Raw genomic sequence first — 25241 nt, forward strand, 5'->3', positions numbered from 1 at the left:
TGTTTTGAGGCTTCTTGAGAACCAGTGGATGCACTTTTAGTTTGCTTGTTTCGGTTCTTCTTCCTCCTAGTGGTCTTTTTTCTATTGGACTGTAGGGTCTTGTCCACTAGATTTGTCTTTGCATCCCTAGTTCGAGGTGTCTCATCAGTTTGTATTTCGGCATTTTGTGTCTGTGATCTAGTCATGACTCTAAGTGGCACGACATCCTCATTCTCAGATGAAGGTGGAGATGGAACTGCCCCTACAAGGTTGAGTGAGACCTTTGGTTGAGAGGTGCCTTCCTCATGTGGTTTCAGCAAACAATCTTTTGGGAAGTGTTCTACACAACACCCTAGACAATATCTTTCAATTGGTGGAAACTGTTGTACTGTTGTATTGGACCGAGATGCTTGCCTTGAGCGATGTGGACAATCACGAGCCCAATGGGGTTCTCCGCACTCATAACAGGGGCCCATTGGTTTGGCCTCTACTTTCCTTGGCTACCATTGACCTGAGGGGCCTGGAGTCCTAGGTTGGTAGCTGCCTAGCAACATTAAAGAGTTTTGTTCCCCTGGCCAGTGCTTGGTTTGGGTGGGTATGCGGGGCTTTCAAAGATATTTTCTTTGGATGAATATGATGCGTATTCCTCCTCCACATAGCCTGGGTTTACCAAGTCTCTACACATATTTGAATTGTCGTAGTCAACAACCCTCACAGGAGCAGTCCCTGGAGCAGGAGGTTGAGCACCAAGAATAGGTCATGCTTGCTCTTGTGCCATCGGTGGCTTACGTTCAAAATTAGTATACTGTTGATACATTTGTGGAGCCACTCCACCCCTTGGCTGCTCACGTTCCTGTCTCATTCTCGCAATGCGAGTACATTCCTGTGTGGTATGGGTAAAGTTCCAAGCACAGGCTTGGCACCACTTTTTTGTGGGTTGGTTTGTGACTAGAGGAGAAAAGGTATTACATTCCTCTGTTTTATGGTTACCGCCACATGCTCCACAAAGATGAGGACCTATAGGAAGTACACTCCTCATTCTCTGCCTGCTGTTGTTGTGGCTGCAAGGGTGGACGATAGGTCTGTCCCAATCTCCGTAGTACTAGGTTAGCTATCTAGTCTGGATTTACTAGCGCGCTAGACCCTGAACTTTGGTCATCACCCCACTGATCTCTAGGTTTCACCTCTGGGCCAGACCCATCTTGGAATTTGAAGTTATCGGTGAAATCCATAGCATCATGGCAACACTCACATTGAAATTTGTATGCTTCTTCGCATAGAGATGTGTATGCAGTGTTGAATTTTTGAGTTCTTTTAAGAAGAGAGAGATTAATCGACTTTGGGCGGGCTTCTCATCTTCTGGGCAACGATTAATGTACTGCTTCATTCTATTTACACAGTCTCTAACACTCTCATTCTCGCCTTGCTTGAAAGAGTAGATGTGTGCTACCGTGTCATGTTGAATTCCCATCAAGGAAAAAGCAGCAATGAATCTCTCTTCCAAAACTCGTAAAGAAGATTTGTCTAAAGCCTCTAATGCCTGAAACCAAGCCAGGGCTTTTCCCTCAAGAGTGAGTCCAAATCCTTCAATTTGAGTATGCTTGTCAGCCACTTGCTCAGCTCGAACTGCTTGCCTAAATGCTGCTACATGGTCGTATGGATCTCCTGACCCTTCATACTTCTTTACTAGTTTCTGAAGAGTTGATGGCCTTACTTGTCTTGAATACTCATCATAGGGCCTACGGCCTCTCACTCTCAGTGGGAATTGTTCCTCTCTTTGGAAAGATGGTCCACATGTTTCCAAAATTGGTGTGGGTACCCTATTACCAGCCTCACCAAACCCCTCCAAAGATCTTGTCACCCGCATTTCAGGAGGTGCATTAATGGGAGGCCGAGTTGGCTCCCCTACCCTCCAATTGTTATAATGAGAAAGATGTCGTTGTGGTGTGACCGGTGGTCGCACATTTGGTGTAGGACGATATCTTGGTGCTAGAGTTGGGCTACTAGCTGTGGCCCACTTGGATGTTGAGGGTCCCTCTCTAGTGAACTCTCGTAGGGGAGGAGCAACAGTTTCTCCAAGAAAGGCTGTCTCCCCCGTTTTGGCTGTATTTGTTGAGAACACTTCCATGAATAATGGTTGTCCTTTCCACGTGAGTTCCCGAATCTCTTTCCAATCTAAGGTTCGGTATTCATTGGCCCATTTATCAATTATTCTGTTCATGTGTCCTGCAAGCTTCTCAACTACCACCACATGAGCTAGAGGAAGATCTAGCTGTGGCAATCTAGTTGTGGCATAATATCCCTCTAACGAGTCCTTATAGACCTCTTGAAGTGGATCATCCTGTAAGACCTTTGTCACTGGAATTTGTCGTACAAAATCCCATTGGTTCTCAGCCCCCTGATCCATTTTGCTCTTGCCTTTCCTATCCCTTTCCAAATTTAGATCTACAAGGAGTAAATCATCTATGGATGGTTTTGAGGACTGGGCATTGGATGGTCCAGGCATGTCCGGCTCAATGAGCCAATCATCTCTAGACTCCCTTACTCTGGAAAGTTCTGATAAGTCTAAGAACTCGGTTTTAGAGAGCTCCCCTAATTTGTCTACCTTTTCTGGATGGTAGGTGACTTCGTAGCGAACACCATCTCCACCCATGTACATGTTACCCTGGTCATTGACTAGAGGTGCTCTATCAAGTTCTGAGAAAATGTCTGCGATCTTAACAAGATAGCGTTGTTGTGGGTCCCTAAAGATCTCAGCTCCTTGAGCATTTGTGTAAACATATTGGAGTCTCACATTGAGTGTTAACCCCATGGTGTCGGCTTCAAATGGATTAAAGGATCTTGCGGGTGTCCTATTTAGGGCTACGGATTGACTATTTGACAGCCCTAGATTGTCCATGGACAATGAACTAGTTGTTCTAGAGGAAAGGGTATCGGATTGGGATTCAGAAAGGGTTTCAGCAATATCTGCCAAATTGCCTACCGATTGGGTCCCACTTTCCTGCGTAGGTACTCTAGAAGGTGCCCTAGGCCCTATGGCAGAATCTATAAGACGTCCCGACCGCAAGTGCATAAGGTCAAATTTTTTTGGTTTTTTATGTGTTTTTGTTTTGTTTTGTTTTTTTTAAATTTATATATATATATATATATATATATATATATATATTTTAACCTACCTAATCACTAAATGCAACTAAAAGGAGTATGTGTGGCGTAACTATCTATCCTATTTTTTTATTATTATTTTTTTAAAATGATTTTATGATTTTATGTTTTTACTTTTTTTTTATTTACACAAAAATTATGAATCACACTAAAAAAATACTAATTATGGACAAAGTTACAAAAATTAAAAAATGCAGGTTACACTAATTATGCAAAAAATTAAAAAAATGAAGAATTACAAATTATGCAAAAAAGTAGACTCCTAAAAAACACTTAATTTATCAAAAAAAAATTTACTTTTCTTTTGTTTTCTTCTCCTTTTGTTGTTTTTTTTTGTTTGTTTGTTTGTTTATTTTTTTTAAAAACTAATAAATTTCGTGCCAAATATAAAAAATATGAATTTACTAATTATGCATCAATTACAAAAATTCGAAAAAAAATAAAAAATAAAAAAAATACAAGATACTTTAATTATGTAAAAATTTAAATAATGAACAATGGAAAAAAATAAAAATTATTTTTTTTCTTTTTTTTAAAAAAAATAAATGGGTTTTTTTTTCTTTCTTTTCTTTTTTCTTCTTTTTTCTTTCCTTTTTTTTTAAAAAAAATCTCTTTTTCTCTTTTTTTTAAAAAATATTATTTTTTTTGTTTTTTATATTTATTATTATTTTTTTTATTTAAAAATACAAAAAAAATACATGAAAGATTAATAAAAATTGAAAAAAATTAAAAAAAATTAAAAATTGCACCTACCTTATCCTCCACGCTCCACCGCTCGCCGCTCGCCGGATTTGTCGCTGCATCCACGTGGGTCGCCTTCAACGCCTACACGACTGCCTCGCCTTCAACGCCTCCTTCACGCGCTTCTTCACAGCCAGGCACCTTCTCCTCCTTTGCTTGCTGCAGCTCCTTGCGCTCCTCCCGGCTTCTCTTCCTTCGCCTGCTGTTAGCTGCAGGTGTGACGATGCCACCTTCGCTTCCGCAGCGGCCACCTCTTCACTCACAACTGCAGCCGGCCACCGCTTCCTTCGCATCCCACTTCCAGCCGCCTACTTCCACGTTAATATATATATATATATATATATATATATATATATATTATAGCCGCCTTCACCTGCGCTCTTGCCGACAACCAGTGCTGCTACCCGGCTTCTCTTCCTTCGCCTGCTGCAGGCGACGCTTGCTGTGCTTCAGTTGCAAACGTTCGCTTCAGTTGCAGACATTCGCTTCAGTTGCAGCAGTCGGTCTTTTTTTTAATTATTATTATTTTAACGTTTTTTTTTCTCGCCTTCGTCCGCTTCACGGCCCTTCAACGAATCTGCCGCCTTTGGTTGCGCTTCCACTGGCCGCCTTACAGATGCATGAATAGATATATATATATCTCTCTCTCTCTCTCTCTCTCTCTCTCTCTCTCTCTCTCTCTCTCTCTCTCTCTATTTTTCTTTGCTGCAAACGCCTCCCCACCAAACAACAAAAACAATAAAAGAAAGAAGGCCGCTTCCACTACTTCCTACCTATCTCTCGCCAACCCCGTCAAAAATACAAAAACAAAAAGTACTTAAATTTGATTAGTGGCGGGATTTCTCTACCGCAATGAGGTTTTAATTAATTTTGTTTTTTTTTTGCTTCTAATCAAAAAACGAAAACACACAAGGCGCCCTTGAGATCACACACTCAATGCCCTTACAAACTCTACTCTAATCTACCCTAATCCACGATTTTGCAATCAATGGAGCACTTAGTAAGAAGTAATGGTTAACACCCTTCACTAACTTAGGTGTGCGTTTCCCGGCAGCGGCGCCATTGTTTGGGACATCATAGCATAGCGGAGGCTACACTCCAACCCACACACTTTGTCAATCCGTGAATGCAACCCGGTTAGCGTGCGCATAGAGGCTATCCCGAATGGGAGAAGATGAGTTAACCACATACTAATGACTTCTAGTCCTACCCAATCCTTCTTCAACACTCAAGCAATCAATCTAACACAATCAACACATCAATCTAACATAATCAAAGCATCAAGATTAGGCTACACTTAAGCACAAAAATGCAACTTATGCAAAGAACCTAACATGCAAAGAGCTATCACACAAGCCTCAACTACACATCATTTCATGCACAAGCTTCATCACATGCACTCTACAACTCACAAATCAAAACATCATTAAGAAATCTAGATTAGCAAGTGTGTATAGAGAGTACAAGATTGAAGCAAGAATGGAGATGGAGAGCCTTGGGAGAGCACTTGAGAAGGAGCTATGGAGCAAGCTCTCTCTATGAGCCTCTCAACCAAATGACCAAAGAGTGCTCTAGCTCTCAAATGGGCCACCTTTTATACAAAAACTCTAGAACTCCCAAAAGTTCCCATGTGGGATTATTGTCAAGCCCTCTCCCACATTCATCTACAACTTGGAATTCTTTACAAGAGCCCTAAGTGTCTTTTTTGTTGCATCCTTGCATTGATCTTCATTTGTCATACAACACTGAGTGTGAGTGTGCTTGCAAGAGCTCAAGCTCTCTTCTCCCCTGCATCTTTCTAGGGAAACCACCCTCTCCAGCAAGGTCCAGTGGAATCTTTGACATGGCCAAGGGATTTTTGGTCTCCAACATGGCACAAAAGATGAAGCATAGTCTGCGGCATAGGCCCGTCAACAAGTGTGGGACATGGTCTAAAACTAGGACTTACCGACAATTACATCCCTAACATTTGGACTCAGAAACACTAACCACTTGAGACCAAGTGGATTGACTCCTAGGGTTAGACGGGACAAGGAAAATGCTACCCAAATGGGTCAAATCTTTTTCCCCACATCTAAGGAATTAGAAGTTGACATAAAGATGGCAGAAGTAGAGCGTCAAATGCGAATTCTAATCTTACAAAGGCAAGATCTCGATACGCGAAGATTGATGGCAGAACAAAGGGAGATTGGTAATTTGAATCTGTTACAGCCACATGGCAAGGAAATAGAAACATCTAGAGAAGCCAAAGATAACATGGGGATGGGAATGATAGAAGGAAGAATACCAGCTCTAGAACCCATAAATGAGGAGCCCGAGGCTGAGGACCTCGAATTGCCTGAAGAAGTGGACAATCTACCTAAGGCATCTACCGCGGTAGAGAATTGGTTCTACACAAGAGAGGAGATAAATAAAATGATCAATAATCCCACTTTCTTGCAGAGCATGGAACTCTTAATTCAACAAAGGCGGGATGAGGCCGCTAATAATAATGAGCCAGGTGATGAGGAATTGCCTAAACCCATCCATACACTTAGATTGGATAGATGGAACTACACAGGTAGAGGACGAGGTCTAGGAGGGGGGGAGGGCGGTAGCTCCTCGGAGGCCAATAATAGATCCCCACATAAATCTAAATACAGCCACAAGGGCGGATTTATTAAATATGGCCACAGAAATGGGTAGAGTCATGGTAAGGGAACTAGGCACCGACCGCCCTTGAATCCAAACCATCTCAGATGAAGCCACACATTATTTCAAAACTCGTGTAGAAATTCTCAGGAGATGGGGACCCAACACATAGAGATCTTTGAGTCAACATGTGAAACATGTGGGCCGGTGAGCGACGTGACTATGATACATGCCTTCTCTCTAACTTTAGAAGGGAAAGCTCACCAATGGTATCGAACCTTAAAGCCTGAAGCTAAAGTCAATTTCACACGGCTTAAGAATGTGTTCATACTGAGCTTTGCTTGAAGTGGTGATAGGCGGAGTCCTGTGGCTCAATTCCATAACATAAAGCAAAAAGAAAATGAATCCGTGTGGGATTATGTTTCTTGGCTCAAGCACTTAAACCCAAGATTAAAAGCGAGGGAAAGGCTAACTGATGATTAGTTATTGCCCTACTTCCGGAGAGGAGTCCAAGATCATAAGATACATGATTATCTAGTATTAGCCTGATGGACTACTATAGATTCATGCTGTAAGTTGTCCATTGAATATGAAGATAACATGCTTGAGTTTCCACAACCGGAAGATGCCAAGGTAGCTTCGGTGGTAGCAGCATTATGAGTCTCTAGTCATCATGTGGCAGGATCCAAGAACAAGCAAGTTGGCAACATAACAGTTGAAGAACTTAGAACTTCCATTTTGGAAAAGTTAAAAATCAGGGACGGGAGAGAAGCATCGGGAAATGCTCATCTCTACCCCCAGAGAGACTTGATTTGGTGCTCAATCTATAGACAAAATCATACAAGCACTAAATGTCCCCACCTAAGACAGAGGTAGTTACTTTATTGTGCTCACTGTCAAAGACTAGAAAACCACAATATTGCCATGTGCCTGAGGATCCAGCCTTTAGCACAATTTCCAGCACCACCCAGAGTGCCTCTAGCCTTACCACAGAACCACCATTGCAATCCAACGTGGTTGTAGGGCAACCGAATACATCCTTCTTACCAAGAGGAATGTTCAGGATGCAGAACCTGTCGCCATTACCACCACCTGTCGCCATTACCACCACCTATTCTACCACCATACTCCCCACAAGCCAAGATCAACTAGGTGTTGATTGAAGAACCCTTGGAAGAGGGGGAAGTTATGCATGAAGTAGAAGTGAATAACGACTACTGCGAGGAACCAACTGAGATTACACCGGAGTATTATGTCTTACAAAATAGCACGCCAATACCGGTGTTCCAAACCATGGTACAATGGAAGGGAAAAGACATAAAATCGACTATGAGAAGGGGACCCATGCAGTGTTATCATTGTTATGGGCCTCATCGAGTAGTAGAGTGTCCTCTTAAACATGTGGCTAATGTTGGTCAAACTTAACCACCAATAGTGACGCAAACCAACTCCATGATCACTCTTTCACGTGTTAAAGTGTGGTGTTGATCAAGGATTTCCCATATCGCGCCAATGTCAATACCTCTACATCTAACCAGGCCACCATCAGGACTATAACTGTACGGCCTGGGAATATTGCACACTAGTAAATGTCCTGACACACCCATAAATGAAATAGGTGGACAAAGGGAAAAACCCAGGTGGTATTACCACCTCTAAGACTGGGAGAACAAGAAGAGTAAAAAAGGTGGACAAGGGTGACACCTTCTTGGTCGTAATTCAGGATGGATCCGAGGAAGATACCATAAACACCGGTTCCACCCAATCAAAGGAAATCAAAGGAAGGAGGCAATCAAGTGCTGCCAAGGCCAGATGAGTAGACAAAAGAGAGACTAGAAACCCCAAGGGTGTTAGAGAATATCCAAATGCTGAGGAGGAAATAAAGAAGCTTAAGGAAGCTAAGGCCCTTGAAGAGGAGTGTCAGTGCAACCATGAAGCCAAATTGAGAGTTAACAGGGCTAGCAATTCAGTGTATACACGGAATGACCTCTTAAAAGAAAGAAAATTGGATGTGCGCTACTCCAATTCCAGAAGAGTCTGAGGAAGGGACTCAATGTGATCTAATGGCAAGAATGTTTGCAAAGGCAGATCAGGAATTGTCAAACCATTCATTCCCTAAGATTGACTATGAGACAAACACGTGGAAGGAGCCCTCACTTACCAAAGAACCTAGGGACATAGGCAATCTCTCAGTAATACTGTCTACAATTGTCAAAATGCCGCTTGGACCATTGTTACGTAATATCCCGGCACTATGGGTAGATGTCAAGGATTGGGTAGAAGGGATAATGAACTTAATGACTACGGCAGAGGAAAACTAGAAACTTGGCAGGGAAAAACCAAGAACTTGAGGAGAGGGGAGCCCACTTCCATTCCCTCACATCTTTATCACATCGATCAAATGTCAATGGAATATATGTTAAAGAAGGTTGCCTACAACTTAAATGGTGTTTAATATGAGAACATGAGGGAAGCGCTAGATGAAAGAGCTTGCAGGGCCATGTCCATGATCATGTAAGTAAGTGTTGAGAATTTGTGGTGCTCATGCTAGGTGACACAAGTGGAGGAGAGAGAAGACACAAAGTCATACAAGAAATCCCTTGCTTATTAAATTGCTTACAAATGCAATTGGGCTCTACTCTCACACTAATTGTGAAGAGTTCCCATCCTTTAAATAGGAGGACGCCACCCCTTTGGGGTGCCTTTACACACGACCTTAATTTCAACCATCCAATATTGTGCCCAAGACTAATGGTTACAATGCCTATATTCTAATACCCCCCCTCAATACCAGCTATGAATGCTTGGAATGGGTGGTATTGCACATAGAATCCCCCCTTAATCTATGGATGGAGATGCCTTTATAAATAGGCATACAATGGTGTTCATGGTGATGTGATTTACTAGGGTTTACCAAATACCCTAGAGCTTCAAAGGTTAATAATGGCCTTTGAGTCTTTAGTTGTTGTCGATGATGATGTACACCTTAATGCGGGAGCACTCCACTCTTTATGCTTGCTCGTTCATTTTTCCACTTTGACCTTTCAAACAAGTGTTCAAGGGAATGGGTTTGGGAGGGTCTTACCACTTGTCTTAATGATTTGACAAGAGCAGTGTCTACTCCACTAATACAATGAGAAGGTACAAGCTTATTTAGAGTGATTAAGGAGCTGATTTCATGGCTCACAATGACAAGAAACACTCTTCTTGATGCATGAGTACATTGCTTATACATGTGCCAATGTTTCTTACATAAACAATGCCAAGAGAGCTCATGCAATGTCATTAAAAAAATGAAATAGAGGCATGTTAGGATGCATTGACCTCTTCAAATAGCTTAATGTAGGCATGGATAGTCAAAAACCAGCAAATTCTCATTAGGCCAATGGCTCAATTTATAGTGTTTACATCCAAGCATCCAATCCCACTGATTTCTCCTTGATTCACTCCACCTCTTTTTCTTGATTCTCTCCACCTCTCCTTGATTCTCTCCACCTCTCCCAGAATATCTCCACACTTCCTAAATCTTCTCATGCTACCCTTTATTCTCTCCCAGTAGATTCTTCTCACCTTTTCACAGGTTCTCTCACATTTACAGATTCTCTTCTACATCCTCTAAGGGCTTGTTCTTGCACACACCCTATTCACTTGTATATTTCAACATGAACACTCCCTGCCAGCTGCAACCGAACTTCCCTTAAAAAAACACATATACCAAATGCTCCCTCCACCATTCTGGCGTAAGACAGTCCTTTAAGAAAACAGGGTTTTCATGCAAGTTTTCAGTTTTGATTTTCTTTTGAATACAATGAGTATATCTTAATTCCGTATCCCAAGACTTCTAGATCGCAGGTCTGGATTCCCAAGCAGAATTCCTCAAATTCTGAATTCTTGATCCTCAGATCAAAATCAAAGGTCTCAACTTAGTTTCACATTCGGTGGATGATTTGAGTGTAGATTAATGAACTGGTCACATCGTCTTTTCATGAAATTGACGAAGGAGTTACGTCTTGGTCATAGTCTGATTCAAGGTTTGAGTTTGGAAAGGTTCTCCCTGAACTATCTTTCTCGAAGGGTAATATTTCAATTGCTACTTTACTGAATTTCATTCATTAAGTATTTTGCTTAACTGAATTCGAAACTAATCACGAATTCCTATGAGGAATAAATTAATCATTTATCTAAAATTCTGACTTCGATAGCTTCACTGACTTTTCTCATTATCATCTTAGAGAATATGAAACGGTATAATTTTCTTTCACTGAGTATTTACTTTTTCATTTTCTAATATTCATGGGATTTAAACACAGGATTAAAGAGAACTCTTATTTTGATATTAAAATTTATGTATGCATCTATTTATGCATAAAATCCAACTTCTAAGGAAATAACACTTTTATATAAAAGAAAATCCTTTTATGCATCTATTTATGCATAAAAGAAATAACACTTTTATATAAAAGAAAATCCTTTTTATGCATCTATTTATGCATAAAAATCAATTTTGATGAAAGTAACACTTTTATAATAAAAAAATTCTTTTATGCATTATTTTATGCATAAAAATCAATAATGATGAAAGTAACACTTTTATAATAATAAAAATTTCTTTTATGCATCATTTTTTGCATAAAAATCAATATTGATAAAAGTAACACTTTTATAATAAAAAATTCTTTTATGCATCATTTTATGCATAAAAATCAATATTAATGAAAGTAACACTTTTATAATTAAAAAATTCTTTTATGCATAAAAATCAATATTGGTGAAAATAACACTTTTATAAAAAAATATTTCCAATATGCATCTTTCTATGCATAGAATTTAATTCTAATGAAAATCACACTTTTATAATTAAAAAAATAACCAATATGCAAATTTCTATGCATAGAATTTAAAGCTAATGAAAATCACTCTTTTATTTAAAAAATAGCCAATATGCATCTTTCTATGCATAGAATTTTATTTTTAATAGAAATAACACTTTTATAATAAAAATATTTCTACTATGCATTTTTCTAAGCATAGAATGAAAATAACACTTTTAGAATACACAAACGATGGGGATTACTCTTTTTGAATAATAAAAGATAAAACTTATTTCACAAATTTTAAGAAAATTTTGCCATAACCTCCTTTGTATGGCTGACCATTTTTTAATTTTTTTAATCCTAAAATTACTTAAAAATTAATCCCAATTGGTTTAAAGCATTCTAAACTAATCAATTTCCACTTTTAAAAGAGAAATAATATGAAAAGTTTAATCCCAACAATTAGATTACTTAACTAGGATAAAGAAGGGCTGAATTTAAGAAAGAAGAGAGGAGGAAAGCCTTTCCAACAAGGCATAGCATCTGTTTATCATTTTAAGATAACCAAAAAAAATAGAAAACCATTAAAAGAATAAGAAAAAGTAGGATTTCTAACTTACATGAAAATCTAGGAGCTTTCCTTTGGCTTGATGGTTTGAGGGATCTACTCTTGTTTGCAACAAGAGTGGCCACCAATTCTTTAGAAGAGGGAAAGGTCAATTATTAAGAAATTCACAGTTCTTGGCTCTGGGGAGGAGTAGAGTAACAATGCATAAAACACTATTAAGCTTCAACAAAGGGGGAGGCTTCTATTTATAGAAAAAAGTGAGCTTCTAACAAAGCAAACTAATTCTAGAATTTTCCAGATCAGTTTAGTCAATTTTTTACCATTTTTGGGTTAGTTTAGCTTACTTTTTGGAACTAGACTTGAATTAGGAGAGAGGAGAGATGAAATATCTCAATTTTTGGAAATTTAAAACTCCACTACACATGCAAAATAGGCGCCTCGTTTATAAGGGGGAATCCCGACTCTGAGGTGTCAAAAATTCATTTTTTTAGTATTTCCTTTGGTCCTTAGTCTACTCTTCATCTTATGTGAGTATTTACTCATTTTTGGGGGGGATTTTCTTTATTTCTTATATTTATCTCCTCCACACATTTGGATGAATTGATTGGCCCCTCAAAACCTTAATTTAAACTTTTTAAAAAATCTAGACTCCTAGGATAAGGCCTTTAGAACAGATTATAATTGATTTCTAATGCACCTTCTAAAAATATTTTTGAACTTCTGTTTGGGGGAATTTATTTTAATAAGAAGAGATATTTTTCCATCCAAAAATATCTAAAATCTGAATAACCTCTCTCTAGAATATTTTCTCTCTCTAAGCCAAAATAGATAGAAACAAGATCTTTTATATATGTGAAGAGGGATTTGATTACAGGGGAAGATACAGGACATCTTGAGAGGCTGGGGAGGAATCTTACATTCTCTCCCACTTGAAAAATGCGAGATGTCCTCATCTCGTAAGCTGGGGGTGATCTCACAACAGTTCGGCTTCTTTCTCCCAGGTGGCATCTTCAAAAGGATAGAACTTCCATTTGACCAATAATTCTCTTAGAATTTTATTCCTGAGAACCTTTTCTCGAACATCAAGGATTTCTTCAGGTTGGAGTTCCATCTGCCCTTGGGTTGAAGAAGTTAAGATTTCATCTCATTAAGCACATGATTCGGGCTTGGTATTAAGAAGGCTGACATGAAATACATTATGTACTTTGAGATGAGGAGGCAGAAGAAGCTGGTAGGCTAAGTCACCTACTTTCTTTGTAATCAGATATGGCCCACAATATCTGGGGGATAACTTCTTGTACTTCCCAAGAGATAGAGAACTTCTTTTGGGACGTACTCGACTGAAGACCATATCTACTTCTTCGAATTTTCTATCTGACCTCTTCTTATCTGTCTCTGTCTATCATGGGCAGCTTTTATATCTTTGCGAATTGACTGCATCTGCTGCTCCATGTCATCAAGCATCTGTCTGGACATCTCGACCCTAATCAATGGGTCGGACCAAGTTAATGGAGTTAAGCAATCTTGTCCATACAAAGCTTTAAAAGGGCTCATCCCAATACTTCTGATAAGAAGCATTGTAGGCAAACTCGACTAGGTGCAGATAGCTTAGCCACTTCTTGGGTTCCTGCCACAGCATGACCGAAGTATATCTTCGATTACTTGGTTCACCCTTTCAGTTTGACCATCGGTCTCGGGGTGGTAATAAGCTATGCTGAGATCCAAGAAAGTTCCTATTGCTTCAAAAAATGCAGTCCAGAATCTTGACGTGAATTTGGGATCTCGATCACTTACTATTCTTCTGGGTAGGCCATGCAATCTGAAGATTTCCTTGAGGAACACTCTGGCCACATCCACCCTGCAGTGTAGGTTTCTTTTACTGGAATCAGATGGGCAACTTTGGTTATTCTATCAACTACCACGAAGATGGAGTTGTAACCTGATTGCATTGAGGGTAATCCAGTAATAAAATCCATACTGATGCATTCCCACTTCATCTGGGGGATGTCTAATGGATGTAACTTCCCAGGAATTTTTACTCTTTCAGCCTTGACTTTCTAATAGGTCAGACATTGACGTACATGATTAAGCACATCCTTTTTTAGACCAGGCCAAAAGAGGCTTTTCTTCACAGACATGTAGGTTTTGATGAAACCTGGATGTCCTGCAATAAGGCTGTCACATGGGCTTCATTCAAGATTTGACCCTTAGTTCCCTCATCATTGGGAATGCATAGTCTACGATTATAATACATAATTCCATCATCGAGGCTGTACCCTTGAACTCGGTTTAACTCCTGTGGAGTTTTTCTTTCCTGCATAAGTAGGGTAGCAATAGGGCCAAAGAATCTATCCTACATGATCTTCTCTCTTGCTTCAATAACCAAAGGATTTGACACTACAGTAATTGCAAGCAAGGAAGCTTTTATGCTGAGGGCATCAGCTACCATATTTTCTTTGCCTGGGCGGTACTTGATTTCAAAATCAAATTCCTGCACGGTCTGCATCCACCTTCTTTGGCTCATGTTGAGATCCTTCTGAGTGAAGATCCACTTTAAGCTCTAATGATCTGTCATCAAAGTGAATCTTTGACCCAATAGGTAATGTCTCCACAACTTCAGGTATACTACTAAAAGTAGTCCCACGTTGTGGACAGCATAATTCCTCTCATGCATTCTGAGTTTTCGGGATTCATAGGCCACGGCATGACCTTCCTACATGAGTGCACCTCCCAGGGCAAAACCACTAGCAGCATCAGTTACTACCTCAAAGGGTAGAGAGAAATCTGGCAGCTTTCGAACGGGATTGGTTACCAAGGCGATCTTCAGCTTATCAAAAGCACTCTAGCACCTGGCAGACCATTGAAACGGGATATTCTTCTTGAGAAGATTAGTCAGGGAGGAAGCTATGAGAGCATATTTTGGTATAGAAATTCTATACCAACCAGTCAATCCCAAGAATCCTTTGATTCTTTCACTGTCTTTGGTTCAGGCCAATCTATGACTACTTGGACTTTTGTGAAATCTAGAGAAATTCCATCTTTGGATACCAAAAAGCCCAAATATTCAACATGATCAGCAGAGAAAGTGCATTTACTCTTTTTTGCAGAGAGTTGGTGCTTCCTTAGAATCTTAAGAACTTTTTTGACATGAGCTTCATGGTCAGCTGCATTCTTTGAGTAAATCAGAATATCATCAAAGAAAACAAGAACAAAATCTTGCATTAAGCGATTTAATGTAGCTGGGAAATTTGTTAATCCAAACAGCATGACAGTGAATTCATAATGCCCATACCGAGTATTGATGGGCTATCTTCGAGATATCTTGCTCATTAATCCTGATCTGATAATACCCTGATTTGAGATCTATCTTTGTGAAGATCTGGGCTCCACTTAGCCTGTCCAAAAGCTCATCAATTCTGGGGATAGGATACTTATTCTTAACTGTCCAGCTGATTTAGACCTCTGTAGTCCACACAGAGTCTTAGTGTTCCATCTTTCTTTTTCTGAAAGAGAATTGGCGCGCCCCAAGGTGAAACACTGGGTCCTACAAACCCTTGTTCTAACAGTGATCTAAGCTGTTCCTTGAGTTCGATGGCTTCAGGAACTGGCATTTTGTACGTGCGCAGGGCTACTGGCTGAGCTCCAAGGGTCAATTCTATCACATGATCTACTTCCCAAATTGGAGGCATCTCTGTTAATTTTGCTGGGAATAAATCATCATAATCACTTAAACATTCAGGTTCTTTAGCTTTTAACTTTGAGTCTACTACTAGATTCATTTTGACAACATAAATGAGTTGCTTCTTTCTAAGTCCTTTTAGTAACTTAGAAGCCTTTACTAATTGCAGACTTGGGGATCCTGAAATTCCGGTTCCTTGAACTTTATTTTCGTGGAGGTCACGGAAGGAAATGATTCCATTATGACAGTGAATGTCAGCTTGATTTTTATGGAGCCAATCCATTCCAAGGATCCCATCGAAAACTCCCAAAGGTATAACTCTGAGTCAGTTAAATTCCCATCTAGATTGAACTGAATACGATCTATCTCAAGGTGAGTGAAAAGAATCTTCCCACTTGCCAATTCAACTTGCATAGGTTTCCCCGATTTCTGATCTAAGACTAGCTTACGTAAGCATCTAAGGGAAATGAAAGAATGAGTACTGCCTGAATCAATCAAAAGCTTAAAAGGCTTACCCTGATACTCAGCTAGAGTATGGATGATGGAGAATTGATGGTTTGGCCCTTGGTTTTCAATTGCTGCATAAATCTGTCCTCTTACTTCTTCCACTACTTCTGCGATTGTGACTGCTTTAGCTGCTGCAGTCTAAGGCGGAACTCTTTCTCTTTGGTTGCCCCAATTTTGGGAAGGAGTTCTGAGGCTACTTTGGACAGAGGCAGACGGCTGATGAGCTGGAGTTCTCTTGGGATTGCCTTGATTTTGACGAGATGGACCCATATTTGGGAAGGAGTTCTGAGGCTACTCTAGACAGAGGCAGACGGCTAATGAGCTGGAGTTCTCCTGGGATTGCCCAAATTTTGATGAGATGGACCCAGATTTGACTGATAGGAAGGGGTTGGTCTCTGCACTCTCAGTCCCCTTGACTTCCATGTCCCCTTGACATGGCAGGAGTTGGACAGTCTTTCAGCTGGTGACCAAAACCCTGGCATCCAAAACACCGGTACTTACTTCTGAGTTCATCTCTCTAAATCCTTAAAAGAGGTGGGGCTCCTGAGAAAGTGTTCTGTGGGAAGGGTCTTCCTTCACTTTTGAATCTTCTAGTATCTTGATTCTAATTTGGGGCCTTACTGCCTCTTTGGGAGAGGAAAGTTTGAAGTACTTCTCAGGGTTTGGAATCTTTTAAAGTTAGAGGGTTCAACAAGCTTTGGCGGGACCTTAACTACAAAGGCTTTGGCAAAGTCCTTTGTCATTCTTACTACTTCGGCCATTGAGACGGGCGTGGCATTCTTTACTAAGGTGTCCAATGGCTCGTTCATTCCTCGAATGAACCTGGCCATTAGCTGCTCTTCATCCAATTGAGGAGAATACTTGAGGAGGGGCAAAAGCTTGATGGTACTCTTCAATTGTCCGGCTATCCTGCTTTAGTTCCAAGAGCTCATTCATTTTAGTTTCAAGGAAGCTCGGAGGACAAAACCTCTTTTTGAGGTAAGCTTTAAGATCGGTCTAGGTCTGGGTATTCCGGTCGAGACGGTTAGTCTCGCAGTGATTCCTCCAAGTGACCCTGGGCATTTCCACAATCTTTAACCTCGCGAGAGCCATCTTACTTCTCTCATTGTAGCCAGTTACATCAAAGTATTCCTCCATTGCCTTAATCCACTTTTCCACTACTTCACCTAACTGCTCCCCTTCACCCTTGAAGGGACCAGGTTGGGATCTATGCAAGGCTTTTCAAGCATCTGGATATAACTCTTCGTCTCATCATCGGTTAGAGGATCCGGTTGCCTTGCACGGGCTGCGCACCTCATGACTGACAAAACGAGATTTTTGTCAACTTAACTTTGACAACAGATTTATGATTATTTAATTTTTGTAATTTATTCTTTAAATAGATAATTATTTCATCATACATCATGAAACAAGATTTACTCTGATAATTTTATTAACCATATTCACAATCATGAAAATAATTTAAATTTTTTTTGCAAAACATCATTTATTATCAAAAGTTTTTTTATATATACATAGAGCATCACGGCTCCCAAAATCACTGCCTCAATTGTATACGCATAAAGAAGCGAAACTGCAAAGGAGACATGCCATGGTACACACGATTCATTACAGAAAGAGGTGCTGTAATTCTACTTCTAGGGATAAAGCGACTAAGAAGCCTCAAAACTCGGCATGCAATTCTGAAGCTCCTGGGTGAATGATCAAAGAGTTGTACATGCTGAACAAGCCCTAGCCTTATCATAATCATGGCTAAGGAAATATTTTGCCTGAGCCTTCGATGCTGACTGGTACTGACAGTAATACATCGTCCTCCATAGAACCATATATACCAACGTCGCTCAAGAGGATCAGGAAAGTAAAGACTCTCAAAATGACGTGCGAGTCTCACTCTGCTTACTCGGGTCGTAGCAGAGTTGATGAGGTGCTCGAATGTAAAGGCTATCATATCCTAACTCTAGGAGAGTTCAGGAATGCAATATAGATTCGGGGTATCCATGTATAAATTTTCAATTCAATTTATGAGTTTTCAATTTTTGAAGTTCATTCAACATAACTTTAACAAGCGAAAACTTTATTTCCCAGATTTACTTTAAAATTTTAAGCAATTTTTTATGCTGTTACGTAAATTTACAACAGCGCTCTGATACCAACTGTGAGATCCGTCTGTCCCCTCTGCGCACCGGATTCCCAGATGGTAGCAGCGGAAGTAGCTTCCTCTTACGCGGGGTAGGGTTTCCCACTCGGGGCCTCGCCCTCGAATGTTCGGGCACGAGACTAAGCTGGTGGTCATTCCGAAAACCGAAACCGAGAAAATTTCCCATGCCCGAAAAACGGGGACGATTCCACCATTTTGAATTTCTTAACGAATTTTTTTCTAACGAGATCAAGAAACTGAACTAACCTTCATCTGATATAGACCAGATATAAGGGAAACTATTACAGACTTAACTTGAAGTAATCAACGCTTTTTTTCTAATTTAAAACTCTACTGATTCCAGCCTAACCCCATCCGGCCCATGGGTTAGCCACCGCCCAACCACTAGAATTAGTAGAACCAGCAGACAAGTACTCACCCACTCATAATTGAATGCCTTTCTTAACTTTTGCTTTAGAATACAGATACGCACACACTCCTCTTTAAACTTTGACTTTTAAAACAATCCATTGACAAACATTCATTGGTTACAGATGTCATAACTCAAAATTTCCATTCAATCCTTATTTCTCACAAAACAGTATCACTCTGGACTCTCCGTTGAGACCAGCAGGGCAGCAACGAGATCCAGTAATAGATTACAATAATTTTCTCGTCAAATCAACATATATATATCTTCCACGACATACACATGGGTGTCCTAGGCACCATGAGCCCGTGCATTGCCTTGGTCAAAACCCTCCAGGATCCTCCTTAGGTGTCATCGCACTTCACTCAGGGACCGCTTCATCGGCCCTTGTCCATCGTACTGGAAGCACACCATTTTACACCATACCCAGGCTGGTCAAGGGGCAGGTTTTTGTTGAAAATACAAGTGAATAGGGTGTGTGCGGGAACAAGCCCTTGGTTAGAGGCTGTAAAAGAGAATGAGTAAATGTGAAAGAACCTGTGAAAAGGTGAGAAGAATTGTAAGATTCCTCCCCCAACCCCTTTTTGATGTCTAGTATCTTCCCCTGTAATCAACCCTCTTCAGTAATATAAAGACCTTGTTGCTAACTATTTTAGCCTAGAGAGAGAAAAAATTATTCTAGAGAGTTTTGGATAAAAAAATATCTCTTATAATTCAGATGAGTTCCCCTGAAACAGAAATTCAAAAAGAATTTTCCAATGTGCAATTGGAATTAATTGGAAATAGGTATAAAGAACCTTAGTCTAAGGGTCTAGATTTTCAGAAAATTTTTGGATTATGGTCCAATTAAGGTTCCTATGGGCCAATAGCATCAATCCATGTGTAGGGAGGAGATAAATCCAATTTGTAAAAGAAGATACCCAAAAATGAGTAAATGCTCACATAAGATGAAGAGTTGAAAATGTACAAGGTTTATTAGTAAAAAACTATGAGCAATATTAAAAATATGAGATATTTTGGGCATCCAAAAATGAGTAAATGCTCACATAAGATGAAGAGTTGAAAATGTACAAGGTTTATTAGAAAAAAACTATGAGCAATATTAAAATGATTCCATTATGACACATATGTAAGGAAGGGGAGTTCTTTAAAGGAGGTGCATATTTCACATAAGATGAAGAGTTGAAAATGTACAAGGTTTATTAGAAGAAAAAAAACTATGAGCAATATTAAAATGATTCCATTATGACACATATGTAAGGAAGGGGAGTTCTTTAAAGGAGGTGCATATTTCACATAAGATGAAGAGTTGAAAATGTACAAGGTTTATTAGTAAAAAAAAACTATGAGCAATATTAAAATGATTCCATTATGACACATATATAAGGAAGGGGAGTTCTTTAAAGGAGGTGCATATTTCACATAAGATGAAGAGTTGAAAATGTACAAGGTTTATTAGTAAAAAACTATGAGCAATATTAAAATGATTCCATTATGACACATATGTAAGGAAGGGGAGTTCTTTAAAGGAAGTGCATATTTCACATGCTTGAATGAGTTTTAAACTCATAAAAGTTGAGATATTTCATCTCTCCTCTCTCCTCATTCAAGTCTAGTTCCAAAAAGTTAGCTTAACCGACCTAAACATGGTCAAATATTGACCAAACTGATTTAGAAAATTCTAGAATCAGTTTGTTTGGTTAGGAGCTTAATTTTTCCTATAAATAGAAGCCTCCCCCTTGTTGAAAAATAGATAGTGTTTATGCATCGTTACTCTACTCCACCTAAGCCAAGAACTGTGAATTCATTTAATAATTCACTAGTTTTTGGAGCTTCCCTCTTTCTTCAATCCCAATTAGTGGCTCCATCAACATACTTAACCAATTGATTGGTTGGGGGCCTCTACCGTGAACAAAGAATCAAGCAATTTGTAAGGTAATTAGTGAATATTGATCTTTTCTATAATTTCTCAATGTTTCTCTCTTCTCAACCCCTCTCAAGCTTGAGAAGCTTAATTGGTATGGTTTTTTAAATGCTATTGAAGTTAATTGGTGAATAGTAGTGAAGAGTTACATAATTTAATAAATGCTATTGAAGTTAATTTCCATTTATGTTTAAATTCTAATGGTTTTTATGTAATTTCTCTCTCTCACTCAAGAAATGGTCATACTCATGACCCATTCTCAATCCAAATCAAGCTTTTTATAAAGCTTTTCCTTAACCCAATATTAAGCTATGCTTGAGGCCAAATTAATGGCTTTTTTCTATGCTTTTAGTTTATGTATATTGATGATTCAATCCATTATGGATTAATAATCCAATTAGAGATCATTTTAATTATTTCCTTAATGATAAGCTTTATCCCTTAGAAAAATTGAGATTTGTCAGTCATAGCAGCGGAGCTATGGCAAAAAAATTTATAAAAATTATGCATAAAATAATTTCATTCAAAGCATAAAAAGAGGACTTCCTACCATATTCTAGGAATTATCATCCTAGATTAATTGAAAGATATTCATTGTAATCATAGAGAAATTGATTTTTATATTATGCATCATTGATTTTCATGCATAGAGCTATACATAAAAGATTATTATTTTAACATAAAAGTGTTACTTTTATCATATTTGGATTTCATGCATAGAGGTATGCATAAAAGATTATTATTTTAACATAAAAGTGTTACTTTTATTAAATTTTAATTTTCATGCATAGAAGTATGCATAAAGGATAATTTTTTTATATTAAAAGTGTTACTTTTATCATTTTAATTTTCATGCATAGAAGTATGCATAAAGGAAAATTTTTTATATCAAAAGTGTTACTTTTATCATTTTTAATTTTCATGCATAGAAGTATGCATAAAGAAAAAAATTTTATATCAAAAGTGTTACTTTTATCATTTTTAATTTTCATGCATAGAAGTATGCATAAAGGAAAATTTTTTATATCAAAAGTGTTACTTTTACCATTTTTAATTTTCATGCATAGAAGTATGCATAAAGGAAAATTTTTTATATCAAAAGTGTTACTTTTATCATTTTTAATTTTCATGCATAGAAGTATGCATAAAGAAAAAATTTTTATATCAAAAGTGTTACTTTTATCATATTGGATTTCATGCATAGAGTTATGCATAAAAGTTGATTATTTTATTATAAAAGTGTTACTTATATCACAATTGAATTTCATGCATAGAAGTATGCATAAGAGTTGATTATTTTATTATAAAAGTGTTACTTTTATCATATTTGGAATTCATGCATAGAAGTATGCATAAAAGATATTCTTTTTATACTAAAAGTGTGATTTTCATCATAAAGGGATTTTCTGCATAACTTAGATGCATAAGAGAAATTCTTTTATTCTAAAAGTGTAATTCCTACCAAATTGAATTTATGCATAGGAAGATGCATAAAAGATTGATTCAAAAGTGTCATTCTCATCTAAATTGAATTCATGCATAGGAAGATGCATGAAAGATTGAATTTTAATTCAAAAGTGTCATTTTCATTTAAAATGAATTTATGCATAGGAAGATGCATAAAAGATTGATTTTTACTTCGAAAGTATTAATCTCCTTAAATGGAAATTATGCATAAATAAATGTGTAAAGAAATCTTATATCAAATATAAGAATTCTCTTGTATTCTATAAATAGAAATGAGAGATGATAGGATGTGATAAGAAGTGTATAAGATGTGATAAGAGGTGATAAGATGCTTATGAAATAAGTTAGGAGGTGATAAGATGAATTAAGATGTGTATGGGATGAGGTAAGAAGTGTATGTGATAGGATAAGGGTTGTGATAGGGCGAGAATGGATGTGATGTAAAAGATTAGATGTGAAGGCATATGGGGTTATATGAATGGGAATGTGGAAATGGATGTATGTATGTGGATGTGTGGATGTGGAGATGGGAGTGTGGATGTATGAATGTGAAAATGGATGTATGCATGGAGATGTATATGCATAGATGTGAATGTGGATGTAGATGTGGATGTATAGATGTGAATGTGAATGTGGATGTATGCATGAGGATGTATATGCATAGATGTGAATGTGGATGTATAGATGTGAATGGGAATGTGGATGTGGATGTGGATGTATGTATGTATGTGCATATAGATGTGGATGTATAGATGTGAATGGGAATGTGGATGTGGATGTATAGATGTGAATGGGAATATGGATGTGGATGTATGTGAATGTGGATGTAGATGTATGGAAATGTGGATGTGGATGTATGTGAATGCGGATGTAGATGTGGATGTATAGATGTGAATATATGATATGTGATGTAAAGGAATCTGAAGTGAAGAGATGAAAAATGATGTGATTAGATGAGTACATATATAAATGGATGTGGATGTGGATATGGATGTGAATATATGATATGTGATGTGAAGGAATCTGAAGTGAAGAGATGGAAAATGATGTGATTGGATGAGTACATATATAAATGGAATGTGGAATAAGTAATGTGGATTAATGAGGGATAATGTGAAAAAATGAGAGTTAATATAGAAACTGTATTTGTAAACTGTTGTAAATGCTGTTTGTAAATGGCTGTTTTATGTCAAGAATGCTGGGAAAGCATTTTGACCGTCTTGTGATTAAGGTCGTGGAGCCTAACTGATAAAGTTGCAACTGCTGACGGAGAGTCAATGGAGGACGTCTCGCGTAGCAAGGTTGGCCGAGGTCTTGACCAGCCTCGGTTCGATTAAAATGGTGAGCTTCCGGTACGGTGGATGAGGGACCAAGGAAGCGGCCTATGAGTGAAGCGCTAGGTCACCTGCGAAGGATCCTAGAGGGTGCTGACCATACGGTGCTCGGGCTCTGGGTCGCCCAGGATACCCACGCGTGCGTCGAGGAAGATATTGGAACAAGGAGTAAGAGTTGTTTTGTGAAACCGGGCATGGATCTGGTTGATTGACCTTGCTGGTCTTCAATGGATGAGTCCATGGCTCTTTATATGGATCTGTTGGTTGATCTTGCTGATCTTCAACGAGAGTCCATCTTGATTTTTATAAGTGATTATATTGCCGAGTATTATGGGCTAGGAACTATTGAAAAGGCCCCTGTGTGGACAGGTGGTGAGCGTTCTAGTTGCCAATGATGCCATAGATACTCTGATGAAGGAATGATGGGAAATTATGAATCAACTGGATAAATTGGAAGATTGTGATCAGTGGTACTATGGTTTCATTAAAGGATTGTTTTAAAGTTAGCTGATGCTAAGAAAAAGGAAATTTTCATATTGGGTGTGTAAGTGGTGTGGCTAGTTTTATGTTTGCATGAACTTCCGGCTAGGGGGCCTTGGAACTCTTTTCCTTGGTACCCGGGACAAAACCTAACCAAATTCCAAATTGGATCCCATCACTACAGTGGTTGGGCGGTTGGCTAACCCATGGGATCGGATGGGGTTAGGCTGGACTGATGGATCCGTAAATCGAGATTTAATTTCTATTATTACGATAGATGAAGTAAATCCTGGATAGAAATTGTTCTATGGATAGGAATCAACGGCTGTGCCTCTTGATGGGGAAAAAAGCGTTGATCCCAATGATCCAAGTGCAAGTTTCTTCCTTGATTTGACCAAGTACCGTTAAAGGTGCAGTCAGATCAGTTGATCCGTAATGATCTTGACTACGTTAGAGTAAAGAGTTATCCTGGTGGAATCGCCCATGCTTTCCGGGTAAAGGAAGTTTTTTCGGTTTCGGTTTTGGACAAACCGACGGATTAGTCTCTTGTCCGGATATCCGTGGGCGAGGCCCCGAGTGTGAGACCCCTACCCACGCATGATGTGCTACTTCCGCTGCTAGTACCCCGAATCCGTCGCATGGTGGGGACAGGGATCTCACAAGAATCTACTGGGAGAGAATAAAGGGTAGCATGAGAAGATTTAGGAAGTGTGGAGATATTCTGGGAGATATTCTGGGAAAAGTGAAGAGGTGGAGAGAATCAGGGAAAAGAGGTGGAGTGAATCATGGAGAAATCAGTGGGATTTGATGCTTGATGTATGCATAGAATTTAATTCTAATGAAAATCACACTTTTATAATTAAAAAAATAACCAATATGCATCTTTCTATGCATAGAATTTAAAGTTAATGAAAATCACTCTTTTATTTTAAAAAAATAGCCAATATGCATCTTTCTATGCATAGAATTTTAATTTTAATAGAAATAACACTTTTATAATAAAAATATTTCTACTATGCATTTTTCTAAGCATAGAATGAAAATAACACTTTTAGAATACACAAACGATGGGGATTACTCTTTTTGAATAATAAAAGATAAAACTTATTTCATAAATTTTAAGAGAATTTCACCATAACCTCCTTTGTATGGCTGACCATTTTTCAATTTTTCTATTCTAAAATTACTTAAAAATTAATCCCAATTGGTCTAAAGCATTCTAAACTAATCAATTTTCACTTTTAAAAGAGAAATAATATGAAAAGTTTAATCCCAACAATTAGATTACTTAACTAGGATAAAGAAGGGCTGAATTTAAAAAAGAAGAGAGGGGGAAAGCCTTTCCAACAAGGCATAGCATCTGTTTATCATTTTAAGATAACAAA

The sequence above is a fragment of the Cibotium barometz genome, chromosome 9, assembly GCF_041138505.1.
Source record: "Cibotium barometz isolate CiBa-2024 chromosome 9, ASM4113850v1, whole genome shotgun sequence".
NCBI lineage: Eukaryota > Viridiplantae > Streptophyta > Polypodiopsida > Cyatheales > Cibotiaceae > Cibotium > Cibotium barometz.